This window comes from Rhinolophus sinicus, chromosome 13, assembly GCF_057876585.1.
Source record: "Rhinolophus sinicus isolate RSI-liver-muscle chromosome 13, RSI-T2T, whole genome shotgun sequence".
In the NCBI taxonomy this organism is placed as follows: Eukaryota; Metazoa; Chordata; class Mammalia; order Chiroptera; family Rhinolophidae; genus Rhinolophus; species Rhinolophus sinicus.
In genome coordinates this window covers 13,866,146-13,880,496 of record NC_142513.1, presented here as the reverse complement: position 1 = coordinate 13,880,496, position 14,351 = coordinate 13,866,146, and the positions used below count along the sequence as shown (strand labels likewise).

At 42.6% G+C, this 14,351-nt stretch overlaps 1 protein-coding gene across 18 annotated transcripts in view; it reads right to left on the bottom strand.

Annotated features, from left to right (window-relative positions):
- The window catches only part of PTPRT (protein tyrosine phosphatase receptor type T), a 951,833-nt gene that overhangs the window by 876,000 nt on the left and 61,482 nt on the right, over positions 1 to 14,351 (bottom strand). The gene's annotated exons all lie outside the window — the stretch shown is intronic.

Sequence of the window (14,351 nt, the reverse complement as noted above, 5' to 3'; positions counted from 1 at the left end):
GTGAATTTCCTTAAGCTTACTCACCATGTCAGTGGAACTCATCTCTGCCCCCAAACTTATTCTGCTTCCCAAACCCCCGGGGCCACCCGCTGTACCACCACTCCCTGAGGTGGCAGGCAAAAATCTTGGCATGTGCGTGATCCAGCTAGTCAACAGAACAGCTAAGACACCAGGCTTTGAAACCTGCTACACCCCACCCCGACTCTGCCACTTAGCAACTATGACCTCTGGCCAGCTATTTAACCTCCCTTAGCTACCACGTCCCCCTGCAAAACAGAAATAATAGGTACCTTCCTCGCAGGGGGAGTGAGTGACGTGGCTTAAACATGGTGAGCTCTGCAAAATGGGTAGCACAGTTTTGGGCAGAGAGCAGGCACTTACTAGACGGGACCTGCTATTGTTGCTGATGCCATCTACACTGGGGATGTCCTTACTGTCTGGATTTCTAAAAAGGTTACATATTGTCATTGAAAAGCATAACCCGGCAGAAGACAGACAGAGTCTCATCTCCGCTCCATAACTCACGAAGGCAGACTCTTCGCAGAATTCATTTCCTCATCTGTAAAACGTGGGTAACAGCACAACAGCTACCTTGCGAGGTTGTCCTGGGTATTAAATAGATAATGCACGTAACGCACACAGCAGATGGCCAATAAAGTGTGGTGGCTGCTGTGCTCTTAATTATATCCTATTTCAAATCATCCTGTAATTGTTTCTCACGTGGAATACTATTTTCAAGTACCTGGCCATTCCGAAGTGCAAAATACCAAAGGGGACCCTTATTTCCAAGGCCCTCTAACAATAAATAAAATCAGCGTTGCAAAAGAAACGTAGCTCTCATCCAGCTGGCTGAGGCCTGAAAACATGGCCGGCTGACCAGAGGAAGCGAGGGTCTGTCTGGTCACGGCCAGAGGTAAGGGGGCTTGAGGCCAGGGCCTGCAGTAGAAGAACGTCAGTAATGCAAATGCTGGGTCATCTCAAGCCTATTGAATCAAGAACCCTGGGCAGAGGGCCCAACAATCCGTGCTTTCACAAGCCCTCCTCTGACTCAGACAAACAGGACATTAATGCCATTTGTCTACATAGATGGAGTCAGATGCTTCCAGTTTCATTTCCCTCCCTCCCACTCCTCCCCCGTTAAGAGGGCCAATAATTTAACTGACTCCATCAGTAGTTCATTCTCTTCTCTGCCCTTTCTTATGGGCTTTGTTACAACCAATTCTCCATGTTTGCATCCTTTCAGTAATGCAAAGGGAGAACATGAAAATAAATGTTAAAGAAGATAGTGTATAACCATCGCTCATGGCAGGATTCCAATGACAGCTGTTCCCTTCTCCTCTGAACTTTGGTGGAAAGTGTTCCACTCTTGGGTGGCTGAGAAGGTCGAGCCTCAAACGAAGTCATTCTTCCTCATGCCAGATGGTAGGTTCCAACATCCAGTGCACTGGACTGGACACGCTAAGGCCCTTCATTCACAAGGATGCGATAGGCCCAGGGAGGGGAGGCAGGTCCCTGGAGAGGCTGCTTCAGACAGAACGGGCCTGGATAAGCAAACTGCCCCAGCACAGACAAGCGACAAGGTAACATCTAACAACAGCTGTCTGGGGCAACAGGCCAAGACTGACAGCCACCAAACTGCTGGGCTGCCCTGAGCAAACCACTGACTCTCTCTGGGTCTCAACAATAACATCAAGGTTCTCCCAAGATCCCTTCTAGCTCCACGCTTCTGAGTCCAAAAGTTCAGAAAACATCAAAAAGAAGATGAAGGGTGAACATTCCTCCACCGCAGTGTAGAAAGGTACATATGTGAGGAGAGTGAAAATTGAAATTAAATTCAAAAATACATTTTCTTAAATTTTATTTTAACTTTTCTATTTCTGTTTCCACATACAAGGGGGAAAGGGGGCAGAGTGGTTTAAAGAATTGTCGAGGGAAATGGACTCAAAACCTTCGACCAGAGTCAAGTGAGGGGGAAAAATAGTCTCATATTGCTATGCAGCCAGGGGTGTGTGGGAGACAGCTCGTCTGCAGGGGGTGGACAGTTCGTCTTCCTAGCTATTCATCACCTTTAGAAAAGTTTACTAAAAGAAAAGGCAGCCAAGAAAAGAAAAAAAGGAAATATGCATTTACCAATTCGCTTGACTAATCTCGCCTGAAAACTAACATGGCAATACAACTTGAAGAATTTCATGTCCTCCGTTTAAAAGAATAAAATAAAAGACAAGACACCATCTTCCATTAGGGTTTTTCAAAAGTTGGAATAAATGATGTACCAGGGGGAAAAAAAGACAACAGTCATTTAACTGTTCAAGTTCAGGTTTCCTGGTTAATGTCTCAACAGGAAGATGGAGTCGGCTGCATTAACAGGTATTTTGTTCTCAACTCAAAGGATCAATATCGCAATTACACGACGCCAGCAGAAATTAAAACAGGTTTATTCACGAGGGTTATTAAATGCAAGAAGTAAAGGAAGGATCTTCAGGAACTCGATTCCTACATGGTGGTTACAGGACTTCAGAAAAACAATTGAAAGCTCTGAACATAGTATGAAAAGAAATGGCATCTTAATCTGACATCTTTTATATTTGTTTACATGATACCTTCGACATGCCAGAGGTCAGTAGTAATTCATGTTGGGCAATTGTTCCATACATGGGATCATTCCCAAAGCACACTGCCTTTTGAAATAACTACAGGCAGGGAACGCTGAAAAAATGGGAGAGAAAGTGTGGCAGACTGTGTCTCCAAAGATGGCTGCTGCAACAATATCTCCCATGCCTCGTGTTCTTTTGCAATGTGATCTTGACACTGCCCCATCAGGAGCAAGCATCTATATGTCCACCCCTTGAATCTTGGCAGGGCAGGGAACTTTGACCAATAAAATATGGCAGAAATCACGTTGTGCTGGCTCCAGGCATAGCTCTTCACTTGCCTAGCGTCTTGTGTTTCCTACCTCTGGGGACACTAGTTTCTCACACAGAGAAGCTACTTGCAGGTCATTGATAGTCCCAAACTGAGTTCACAGCTGATGTCCAGCATCAACTACCAATCACATGAGGCAGCCATCTTGGACATCCAGCCCAGTCGAGCCTTTGCATGACTCCCGTCCCAACGTCATCTGTCCACAGTCTCATGAAAGACCTGAACAAGGAAACTCCCAGCTGACTCCAGGCAACCCACAGCACCATGAGAAATAATACTACACTGCTATTAACTCACTAAATTTGGGAGGATTTGTTTGTTATACAGCAATAACCAACACATGTGACTTGAGACACAGATTTGGGGTAGGGGCTTGAGGACAGATAAAGAATCTGCCCTCTCAAGTGTCTTCTATCAGATTCGCCCTTATCTGCTTATGAGGCCCTCTTCAAAAACCTGCACTACAAATTCCACAGCATTGCAGAGGGAGAGGGGAAAAAATGTTCTTGAAGCCAACAATGTGAAAAACAAAATAAACATCTTACCAGACACCATTTTAAGGCTGCTAGAATCACCGTTCTGAGCCATGCAACAGGACAATCAAACAGAATTTTTAAGGTCTGAAATTTAAAAAGCCTTTTAAAAAAATGCAAATAACCTTATCTTCTTTAAGTCTCTATTTTAGAGTAATAAAAAATGCATTAGCCAAATGCATCGCCTCTGGCACCGATCTAGGATAAAGTCACTTAAACTCCAAGACCAGCCCCCCACTCCCCCCACACTAATTGGATGGCCATACCTGAGAGGCTGGCAAGGAAGTTAAGACCTGACTGAGTTTTCCTATTTTCTTTCTCTTTCCCTTTCTCTGCTGTTTTTCTTACTCTCCAGCACAAATTAAAGCAATGGGGAGGAAGCAGTGTCATGATGCAGGGGCTGTGGTCAGATGAATGATAACACCAGGACAGCATGGGGAGGGACCAGACTTCATGTAGAGGAGGAGACACAGCAGACTGGGGCCACACAACAAAGTGGGTTTGGGGCCCAGTCCTCTTGTTGGTTATTCAGTTGGAAAGTGTCATTCAAAACTCGCCAGACACAAAGGTCTCAAATACTTCCGGGGCTCAGGAACCACGCGTGCCACCAGGCCCAGGCCATCAGCCTGATCGCACCTCTGAGCTCCTCACTGTGGGACATGACTTCACTCCCTGCCTTCGGTCCCTCAAGATTGGACATTTCTACTCCGTCTACTTTGTGTTCATTTTTTCATCCAATATTTATTTCGAACCTACTGTACGAGGGGCAGAGGATATGGCAGATGTGGTCTCTCTATTCACTTGAGCAGATGTTCAAGTGGAAAAGACAAGTAACAAGCAAAAAAATAAAAAGCAATATATTATAGATGGCAATTAGCCAATATAGGAAAAAACAGGAGATGTGACAGAGGGGGACTCGATGAGAAAGGCCAGTTGGGGTCTGGAGGCCATGGAAGACCTCCCTGAGGTGGTGGCATTTTAAGCTAAGACATGAAGGGGGAAAGGGATTCGGAGAAACAGTGTTCCAGGCAGACAGCTCAGCATGTGCAAAGGTCCTGTGATTGCAAAGGAACTTGGCATATTCTAAGCAGTTAAAGGGTGACCAGTGGGTCTGGATAATAGAGAAGGAGAGGGGAGAGGTGGGAGATGAGTTGGAAATGAACGCAAGGGTTTAATACAAAACAGCAAAACGTTTAACTTTTAGTTCAGGAGCAATGGGAAGTTATGGGAGAGGTTTAAGTAGGAAAGTGACAAAATCTGGTTGATGATTCTAAAAATTGCCCCAGCATTAGGACAGTGGTTACCTTTGAGGGGAATAGGGACAGGGCAGGGATAGACTGGAGCACAGAGAGTGGTGATAATATCCTACTTCTTCATCAGGGTGCTGTTTATATGGTTGGCTGCCTTCAGTTTGTGAAAATTCATCAAGGTATACATTCATGGTACACGTCCCTTTCTGTATCTATGGCATATTTTAATAAAACATTTACTAAAAATTACTCTGGCTTCTCCCAGGAAATGGATTTTGAAGCAGCAAGAAAAGAGGGAAGGAGGCAAAATAGGAAACCTGTGTAGACTCCTGGGGGTGAGAGCTGAGAGTGCTTTGGGTGGTGCTGGGAGCAGTGGAGAGGAAGACAAATGGAGCGGCGAGTCAGAGACACCTGCCTACAGTGACAGCGGGCCTCTTTCCTGACCCCACACCCCCTGGCATCCAGGAAAGGTGCACCCATCCTGCACTGACCCCAGACACTCGGGCCCCACCCCATCGACTGGGTAGAGCCACCCACATCAAGTCCAGTATGAGTGGGAGGGAAGACATTCAGATAACACAGGAAACACCCACACTTACCCAACAACAACAAACCCATCAAATATTGATGAAGAACCCACAGCGTTGGGAATGGCTAGAAGAAAAGAAAGGGAGGCTGGGAAGGGCCGGGAAGCACGAGTTATAGATCAGATGGAGTGAGTCAATGGTAAGAGGTAGAAAAGTGGCCGGTGACGCAGGTGGGGACCAGAGGCAATAGACCCTCCGTGTAGTCTGGGGCTGAGGACTGAGTCCCTGTTCACAATAATACTGTTTGACTATTCTCAGGAACGGTCCCACAGGGGACTTCTTTAGTTCTTTGCTAGAGATCTATATATCCACCTCTTTTAGTTCTCGCCTAGCTACATCTGGACTCTGTGATCTGTTTTAAAGAACAGAACTGTTTAAAGAAGAGACAATAATCTAGTGAGGAGTGAGACCTCCAAAGCAGAGAGCTGGAGAGCTCAGGTCCTCATCTGGAAAGGAGAGGAACAAACTGATCTCGGGAAAAATGTGTACAATGGATTACTCAGAATTAATCACCTTTGGAGAAACAGGTCGGCTAATTATTCCTGGAGTGGGCAAACAGCTCTTAAAATGAGCTCCTAGTTATCAGACTTTCGTGCTTCATAGTCAGCCACAGCACCCGTTTAAAAAATGAAAACCCATTCGCATGCCACAGTTCAGTGCCAAGAGGGACATCGTCTCATCCCAGGCAAGACATTTAACATTTCCCTGAAAAAGATATTCTCTTCTGTCCCCTCTCCCACTCCAGGTGGGAAGTCTCCAACCTGCATGAATGGAAACCTGTCCTCATATGTAGATGAAGATGCAACAAAGGAACCCAAATTACATCGACTGATTTAGCAAAAACGAGACCCACACGGATAACAGAGGACCAAGCATTCTAGTAGCATATGACCAGGGGACATTGAACATCTCTTTCAAATCTGAGGGTGATTTTTATTTGATTGGCTCGAAGGCAAAATGGTGGGAACACTTGTAAGCTACACTTTAACAAACATGTATGCACCCTAAAAGACAAATTCAATCTACCCAGCTCCAAAGGGTGCCAAGAACTATTGATGGGAGACTGCAATGTAGAAATGGGGCTCCTCTACGCTTGCAAACCGGGGGACAGAAAATGTCCATATGGGATAATGAGAAGGTACCTGCCTTCACAATCAAAAACTGTTCCTTTCTTTCCACTCCATCCTGTTCCATGTTATGTAATATAAAGGGCATCTAAAGGTCAGAAAACGAGATGAAGAAATAATGAAATCTGAGGCTGTGCAGGGGGAAAAAAGGATAGGAGTGAAAAGAAAGGAAGGCAGGCAGGAAAATGGGGGATGGCTTTCCAAGTAAAATCCTAGAGCATCTCGAATGAAAGTAAAATCAATACGGAGTAGGAGGAATTCCACTAGTTTCAATAAATCTGTACAGCTTCAAAAAGGATTATTTCGTAAGTGAATTGAAATTCAAAAGTTGAGTAGGGAGATTCAGGCACAACTTTCATTAACCCCTTGTGGCCCACGGGGGCTTTCAAAATAAGGACAGTTGCTGCTGTCCTTATGTTGGGGTTCTGGATGCAACTCATTCACGATACAAATGTGTCTCCTTCTTTAATTAAACTCCTTCTCTCATCAAGGGAAGGAGAAATAATCCCAATCTAACATCTCATCCATGATAAACTTTGCTGTCTCTCTTCTGTTTCCAAATGAATCTGGCTTATTAAAAAAGTAATGAGCTATTAATTAACTCCACACTCATACAAAGCTGTTTAATTCTCAATCTAATTAGCAGCAATCTGTTGAAGGATTCTAATGATTATTTTAAATTTGCTAACAGAAACATCTTTTCAGTTTTCATAAGTTATTTATAGCAGAGTTCACATTGGATCCTGCTTGGTTTCTAATTTGATAACGTTTTGATTAAATGCGCCACTCTTTCCCCATCTCTGTGTGACAGCGTTTAAAACTGTCACCATTGGAAAGCCCAGAAATAGTATCCTGGGTCAGCTATCTCGCCAAGATGGTTAACCCTTCTGTCTTTGAAAGAACTCTGTCCTCTGCTGTCATTCTCAAAGAAGAGACAAAACTCACGTGTGGACTTAAAGCCTCCAGTGGAAAGACTGACATCTTGGAGTTCCTGGTGGGGTTGGATATGGGAGGGAGGGAGACTTGCCATGACACCTACTGGAATGGAATTTTCATAACTGATGCAACACAGAGCATTCCGGAACTTCTTGCTTAAGAAACAACACACATGTGATCACATTTCATGTCTGTATAGCCGTGTTCCTATAACCACTACAGTAAAATGTAAAAATACTCAATGATATTTTGCATGCCTGTTCTTTATGATCTGCATTTCTATGTGAGGGTGCCAAAAAAAATGTATACACATTTTAAGAAAAAAAAAACTATTATTAGGTTGGTGCAAAAAGTAATTGCGGTTTTTGCAATTATTTTTAACCTTTTAAACCACAATTACTTTTGCACCAACCTAATACAATTGTAATACTCAATATATACCAATAATAAAAGATGAATACAAGTCATGTGTATATATTTTTTGTACCACTGGTACATCAGAAGTTTACATGCACATATTAATGTAAAGGCCTATACACACCAAGCTATAGATCAAACAAACACACACAAACACACACCCTCCACATAAAAGAAATGCGTTTATACAGAGGCATTTTTATTCTTTCCTATAAGATATAAGGGATTAGATTATTGTCAGTGAGCCACTCTCTCTACTTCTCTAATATCTAACGTGAGGTAAACCTGTTTTGCAGTTAGTATCACTGTTGAGAAATACCTAGAGAAACAGCTGAGGGAGGAAGCAGCAGATTCATTAGCTTCCCCTAATATCTAATAAACCCATTTCCTACATCACCCCCCATCTCTCCTCCTTAGTATATGAAGATGCAATACACATAATGGTTAAGAAAACGGATTCTAGAGCCAAACTGCCTGGCTTTGAACCCCAGCTCTGTACTTACCATGTTTCCCCAAAAATAAGACCTACTTGGACCATCAGCTCTAATGCATATTTTGGAGCAAAAATTAATATAAGGCCTGGTCTTATTTTAATATAAGATTAGGTCTTATAATATAATATAATACCGAGTCTTATATTAATTTTTGCTCCGAAAGACATATTAGAGCTGATGACACGGCTAGGTCTTATTTTCAGGGAAACATGGTACTAGAGATGTGCCTTTGGGCAAGTCATTGACCCTCTCTGTGCCTCAGTTTACTCATGCAAGAAAATGGGCACAATAATAGTACCTACTTCATAGGGTTGTTATGAGGATTAAATGAACTAATACTTGTAAAGCCCTCAGAACAATTCCTGGGACACAGTACATGATGCTATTTCTAAATAAAATTAACTCTCGCTGGGCACTTCTCCCCATAAAATATATAGATTTGGGTACACTAAAGGCCATTATCCCACTGATAACAGCAAGTTTTTTAAAAAGCCAGAAGCTCAAATTACAGAGAACATTTGGCCACAGTGTAGAATTTCTTGTAGCTATTTTTTTTGTTCTGTTTTGTTGTTGTTTTGGGGTTTTTTTGAGAAAACATAGGTGGGGTGTTAAATGGCTTACATTTGGAGTCCTCACTAGTGTTATCATTTATTAAATGTCATTATTCATTAAAATGCTAATAATTCACTAGGTTTTTAAAAAATTAAACACGGGACCTTGAAAAAATTAAATTTAAATAAGTAAGTTGAATATTAATGGAGCGGGAAGCCTGAGGGAGTGTGTTCTGGAAACTAGTTATTTATTTATTTATTTTACCAGGAAAAAAAAGAGTCATAATTATAAGCAGTACTAATAATAACAGTAATAATAGCCAGCATTTATTAAGCACTATCCGCATGCCCGGCGCTTTGCTCAGCAGGTTATCTGCACCATCTCGTTGCATGTGTAGATGCGTGCAAAGCTTGCAAACTGGTGGTCCTCTCCTCTCAGGATTACTCGCTCTCTTCTATCTCCTTTCCCCAATTATTCACCCCTGCAGCCAGAGTCCAGAGCAGGACGGTTGGACACTTCTTGGGAAGAGATGCCCAATTGCAATATCCCTGCCCTAGAAGATCAAGCAGGAGTTGAGAAACGCCCAGAAAACAGAGGGAACAAGCAGATGGATGAAAGCTGGTGTAGCCCTGAAACTAGAGGCCAAGGTCTTCCCACGATCCATAGAGCATGGCTCTCAATTAGGGGCGTTTCTGTCCCCAAGGGGACTCTTGGTTGTCATAACTGGGGAAGGAGGCGCTCCTACTATAATCTAGTGGGTAGAGGTCAGGGATCCTACAAAGCATAAGATAGGCGCCCATAACAAACGACTGCCCGGCCCAAAATGTCAATTCAATTTCCAATGTAAGCCAAGGATGAGAAACTCTTCCCTTGAGTGACTTACAAACAGCACACAGCCTTTGGATCCAGACAGGCTCAGCCATTGCTCTATTACAAGCAGTCAAATAGCCTTGGGCAAGCAACAATCATTTTTGCTCATCTACAAAATAGGAGCCTAATAGTCTTTTGAAAATCCCCTAGCAGAGCACTGCAAACTCAGCAAACTGCAGTTATCATCATCAGGGGTGTATCCTCCACGAAATCCTGCAATCCATTTTCTGTCCGTACCAACCCTGGGTACTAGTTGGAAACCTTACCTTTGAGTAATGAGTTCCAAACGGTGAATCTAATTGATCCTTGCAGGGGACTGAACTCATGACTTTGGCCTTATCAGCACCCCATAAGAATCTACCAAGTTGTCCAAACGAAGGTACAAAGAACAGCTTTTCCATTTAACAACATTCAGCAGCTGACTCAACACAATCAAAGCGCGTCAATCACAGCATCAACCCTCTAGCACCATGAGTTTCAACACCCCTACAGAATCAGTGACTCCCAGACACCCACGGGACCAATCACTAATGATTATGAGCCGGAACACACAGATGGTGGGGGATTAAATGAGATGAGGCTAGCAAAACACTCAAGGCTTTGCATTAGACCATGTTCATTAAATGTTAATATTAATATCGTAAAATTGATGACCTAATAGGACTGTCCCAAAGCCTAGCAGTTATTTACCAGACGCCTGGGTGATAATAAATCATGTTTGCACCACCTGCCTTATTTACTCAGGTCATGTCTACTTAATGCTTTCTAGCTCCCATGTGATCTCCTCCAGGAAGCCCTACCTGATGGGCCCTCAATTTAGGTCAAATTACCCCCTCTGTGCCCTGGTAGTTCATTGGGCTCACTACTTCCTCCCATCGCAACTGCTTTCCAGCTTTACCATAATTATCTCTTTCTTTTTCCACTCAAGTTTGTGGGCTCCTAAGGGTAGCACATATATTTTTGTTTGGATCTATGTTTCCAACAGGTGGCACGGGACTAATATATGCCACTGTTGATTAGCCACCAACTGTGGCTTCCTTGTGAGCTGACACATGGCCGTATCAGATAGCTGTTGCTACCAAAATACTGGCCCCAAACTCAGTGGCTTAAAGCACAAACCGTTCCTCTGTTCTCACACGTCTGTAGCCTGTCTGAGGGCCAGCTGACCCAGGTGTGGCTCAGGTGGGCTTCTGGTTGGGTCTAGGTCTGTTCCATCTGACTCTTACCCTCCTTGGACCAGCCACCCATGTCCTTCTGATGGCAATGACTGAACACAAAAGAGGCAAACAGAAATACGGGTGCTTCTTGGGGCTTGGGCACAGACATTCCCACCTGTACTTTATAGGCTTAAGGAAGTCATATGGATGATGACAACCTCAGCAGGTAGGAAGGAGCTAGATCCCTACTGGGAGGAAATACAAAGTCCTATGGATAGAGGGAGGGATGAAAAACATCCAGTCTCGCACGCGAACTCTTACATGGAAAGGAGAGGGCTGTTCTTACATGCCTCCAGAGTCGTGTGTATTTATGGACTGTTTATCCCAAACTCCCACCATCAGGAGTTAATGCCGGCATTATTCCATAACAGTATCTGGCTCTGTGCTGATAGTGCTTTTTCATTGGCACAAGGTCACACAACCAGAGAGGAGTAGTAATATACACAAACCAAAGTCTGCCTAACGCCAAAACTCACCACACTTTGCTGCCTGCCGACAAATCCAAGTCTAGATAGACAACAGGATCTCTGAAGCCTTGCTCCAATCATATTTCATATTCCAATCAAATGAATCAAATTTCATTTTTGAAGTATTTTGGAAGCAGTATGACACAGTCAAAAGGACTCTGAATAGAAGGTGAGAGAAACAGCCAAGCGCCAGCCCCACGAACCGAGCCACGTTGCCAAGCTCAAGCCCCATCCACACACCAAAGGGACAGGGCGACAGAAACTCTCGGACAGTCTGTGAGCCGAGTCCAAGGCATTCTGACCCAAGACCAGTCTCAAAAAAAGAGGTCATTTTAGTGGCAAGAGCACAGCGACCATCCTGCGCTCTTATGAAGAATGCTTCCAAAATATTCCCGATAAAGCTTCAAGTTGGGCAGTGCCAGGTTTTGCTCTAAAACACAGGCTACATCGATAAAAATCACCCCAGTCTCATCTGAGGGTACCCTGGCTTTTTCCCAGGGCAGTTTAAAAGATGTGTGTGTCGATCAAAGTTAGAGGCCCAAATCTTCTTGTCCCTTTTGTAACAATGTAGCATTTACATTCATAGAGTCAGCTCAGCCATACCTACCATGTTCCCCGAAAATAAGACCCAGCCGGACCATCAGCTCTAATGCGTCTTTTGGAGCAAAAATTAATATAAAACCCAGTCTTATTTTACTATAAGACCGGGTCTATAATACAATATAATGTAACATAACATAATATAATACCGGGTCTTATATTAATTTTTGCTCCAAAAGATGCATTAGAGCTGATTGCCTGGCTAAGGTCTTATTTTCGGGGAAATAGGATAGCTTGGGTCTATCCTTTATCACAGAAAAAAAATGTTGATTTTAGAAGTACAATGCACTTATCTTTCATGACTTCAGAAATGTTTTGTGGTTGGTCAGAATTCAGTAAAGTTTTTCTGTAAAGGGCCAGATAATAAATATTTTTAGCTCTGCCACTGTAGCGTGAAAGCCTCCAGACTATACATACATGAATGAGCAGGGCTGCGTTCCAATAAAACTTTATTCACAAAAACTGGAAGTGAAATGACTTTGGCTCATGCATCATACTTGGTCCCTGATCTAAAAGGATGAGAACATATTTGGCTAAAATTCTACCAAATTGGTCAATATCTCCAAAAAGACAAAGAAAATTTAGGTCATTCTTTGGCAGAGTCTGACTTAAGCAAAGCTCCCAAACAACCTACATACTCATTGAATCCTCCTTATAGGTTGATAAGATGGGAAACTATATTCCCATTTCACTGAGCTTTGTGACCCAGCCAAGATTACACAGCAAGTATGTGGTAAAGCCGGGATTCCAACCAATTTCTGTTAATTCTGTTTCAATGATTTTTCCAGCATCACAATAGGTACTGCTATTATGCATCCTGAGCCTAAATGGTTATAAAGAACGATCAGAAAATGCCACTTTTATTCTCGGGAAATCATCAGTGATGAACACAAATTTATGAGTAAGGTGTTCATTAAAGCCCTTTTTACAATACTACAAAATTGGAAACAATCTAACTGTCTAATATGAAAGGGAAGGTTGAACAAATTATGATGCAGCTATTGAAAATAGTGTTTATAAGAATATGTAACGATGTTGGAAAATGTTCACAATAATGCTAAGTGAAAAAATAACGAGAAAGCAACACAGTGGCTACCGCTTTATTGTTTTAGCATGTATATTAGACATATAAGATCTCTGAAAAGAAACATTGAAACTGGTTATGATCATTTGGCTCTCCCTGGTTTGAGGACAGCAGGTCATTTTCTTCTACTCATTGACCATTTTTGGTCTTGCCAAACTTTATTCAAGATATATATTTGACTCTTATAATCAGATGAATGTGGTTTTAAAAAGAAATGTATCCCTAATTATTTTCTATTCTCTCGTCCATTGTTCTGTTTTATGTCTTTTCTTATGGGTAAGTCACACATAAATGAAAATCTGAAAAAGCAACCATTCCATCCTCTGAATTCCAGGGGACTACAACGCACAATCCTTAACAACAAGCTGCAACATTAACCCTGGTTTATATCTCTAATCTTTAAAAGGCTGACGCAGTGGTCCTTCGAATGTTCGGAACTACCCTCCAAGAGCACGGATATACATGAATCCGGTCCTGCTGAACAAAAAGAAACCTTTTTGTTTCAACATGCATCCTTTCTAGGGTTGTTGGTTAAAACAAACCAAAAACACCTTACCCCTAATATTATGCATGCTGTCCCACTACCATTTGCAATGCGTCAAATGGGTTCTGTGTGGTTTTCCATATTGCCTGATAGGTAAGCAGTGAGTGAGGAGTTTTCCCCACATACTTAAGAAGAGGCGCCATTTAATAACAACATCCAGAAATCAGGTACCAGACCAGGCTTGAGTCCCCAGCAAGGCCACTTAGGAGCTGAGTGACCCAGGACAAGTCACTTAAACTCTCTTCGGCTCAGTAGCCTCATTCTTAAACTAGGAATAGTAACGACGCTTTCAACACCCACCACAGGAATCATACCGAGAAAAGAATGAACATCACAAACACATTCAATATCTAAAGAATATTCTTGTCACAACTGCCAGTGATGACAAGGGGATGTTTCCTTCACCTACCACTTTCAGATCCAGATTTTAAAAACAGGTTTCTTGTAAATTGATTACCTCCTTCTTTACTGGAGGAAGCTAGTGTGTGTGTGTGTGTGTGTGTGTGTGTGTGTGTGTGTGTGTGTGTGTGTTGGTTATCTTGTTTTATTCAGTTGTACAGAAATGGGAGTCAAAGATACGTGAAAATGGTTGACATTCTTCTAACTCGTGCCAGTCCTATCACCTCCCTTAATCATGCTTTTTGTTTTACTATAAACATTTTGTGTAGATATTGTAAGTAAATTCTTGTATTGACGTAAACATACACCCAAAAAGTACACACATCATAGGTAGACTGCTTAATAAATTTTC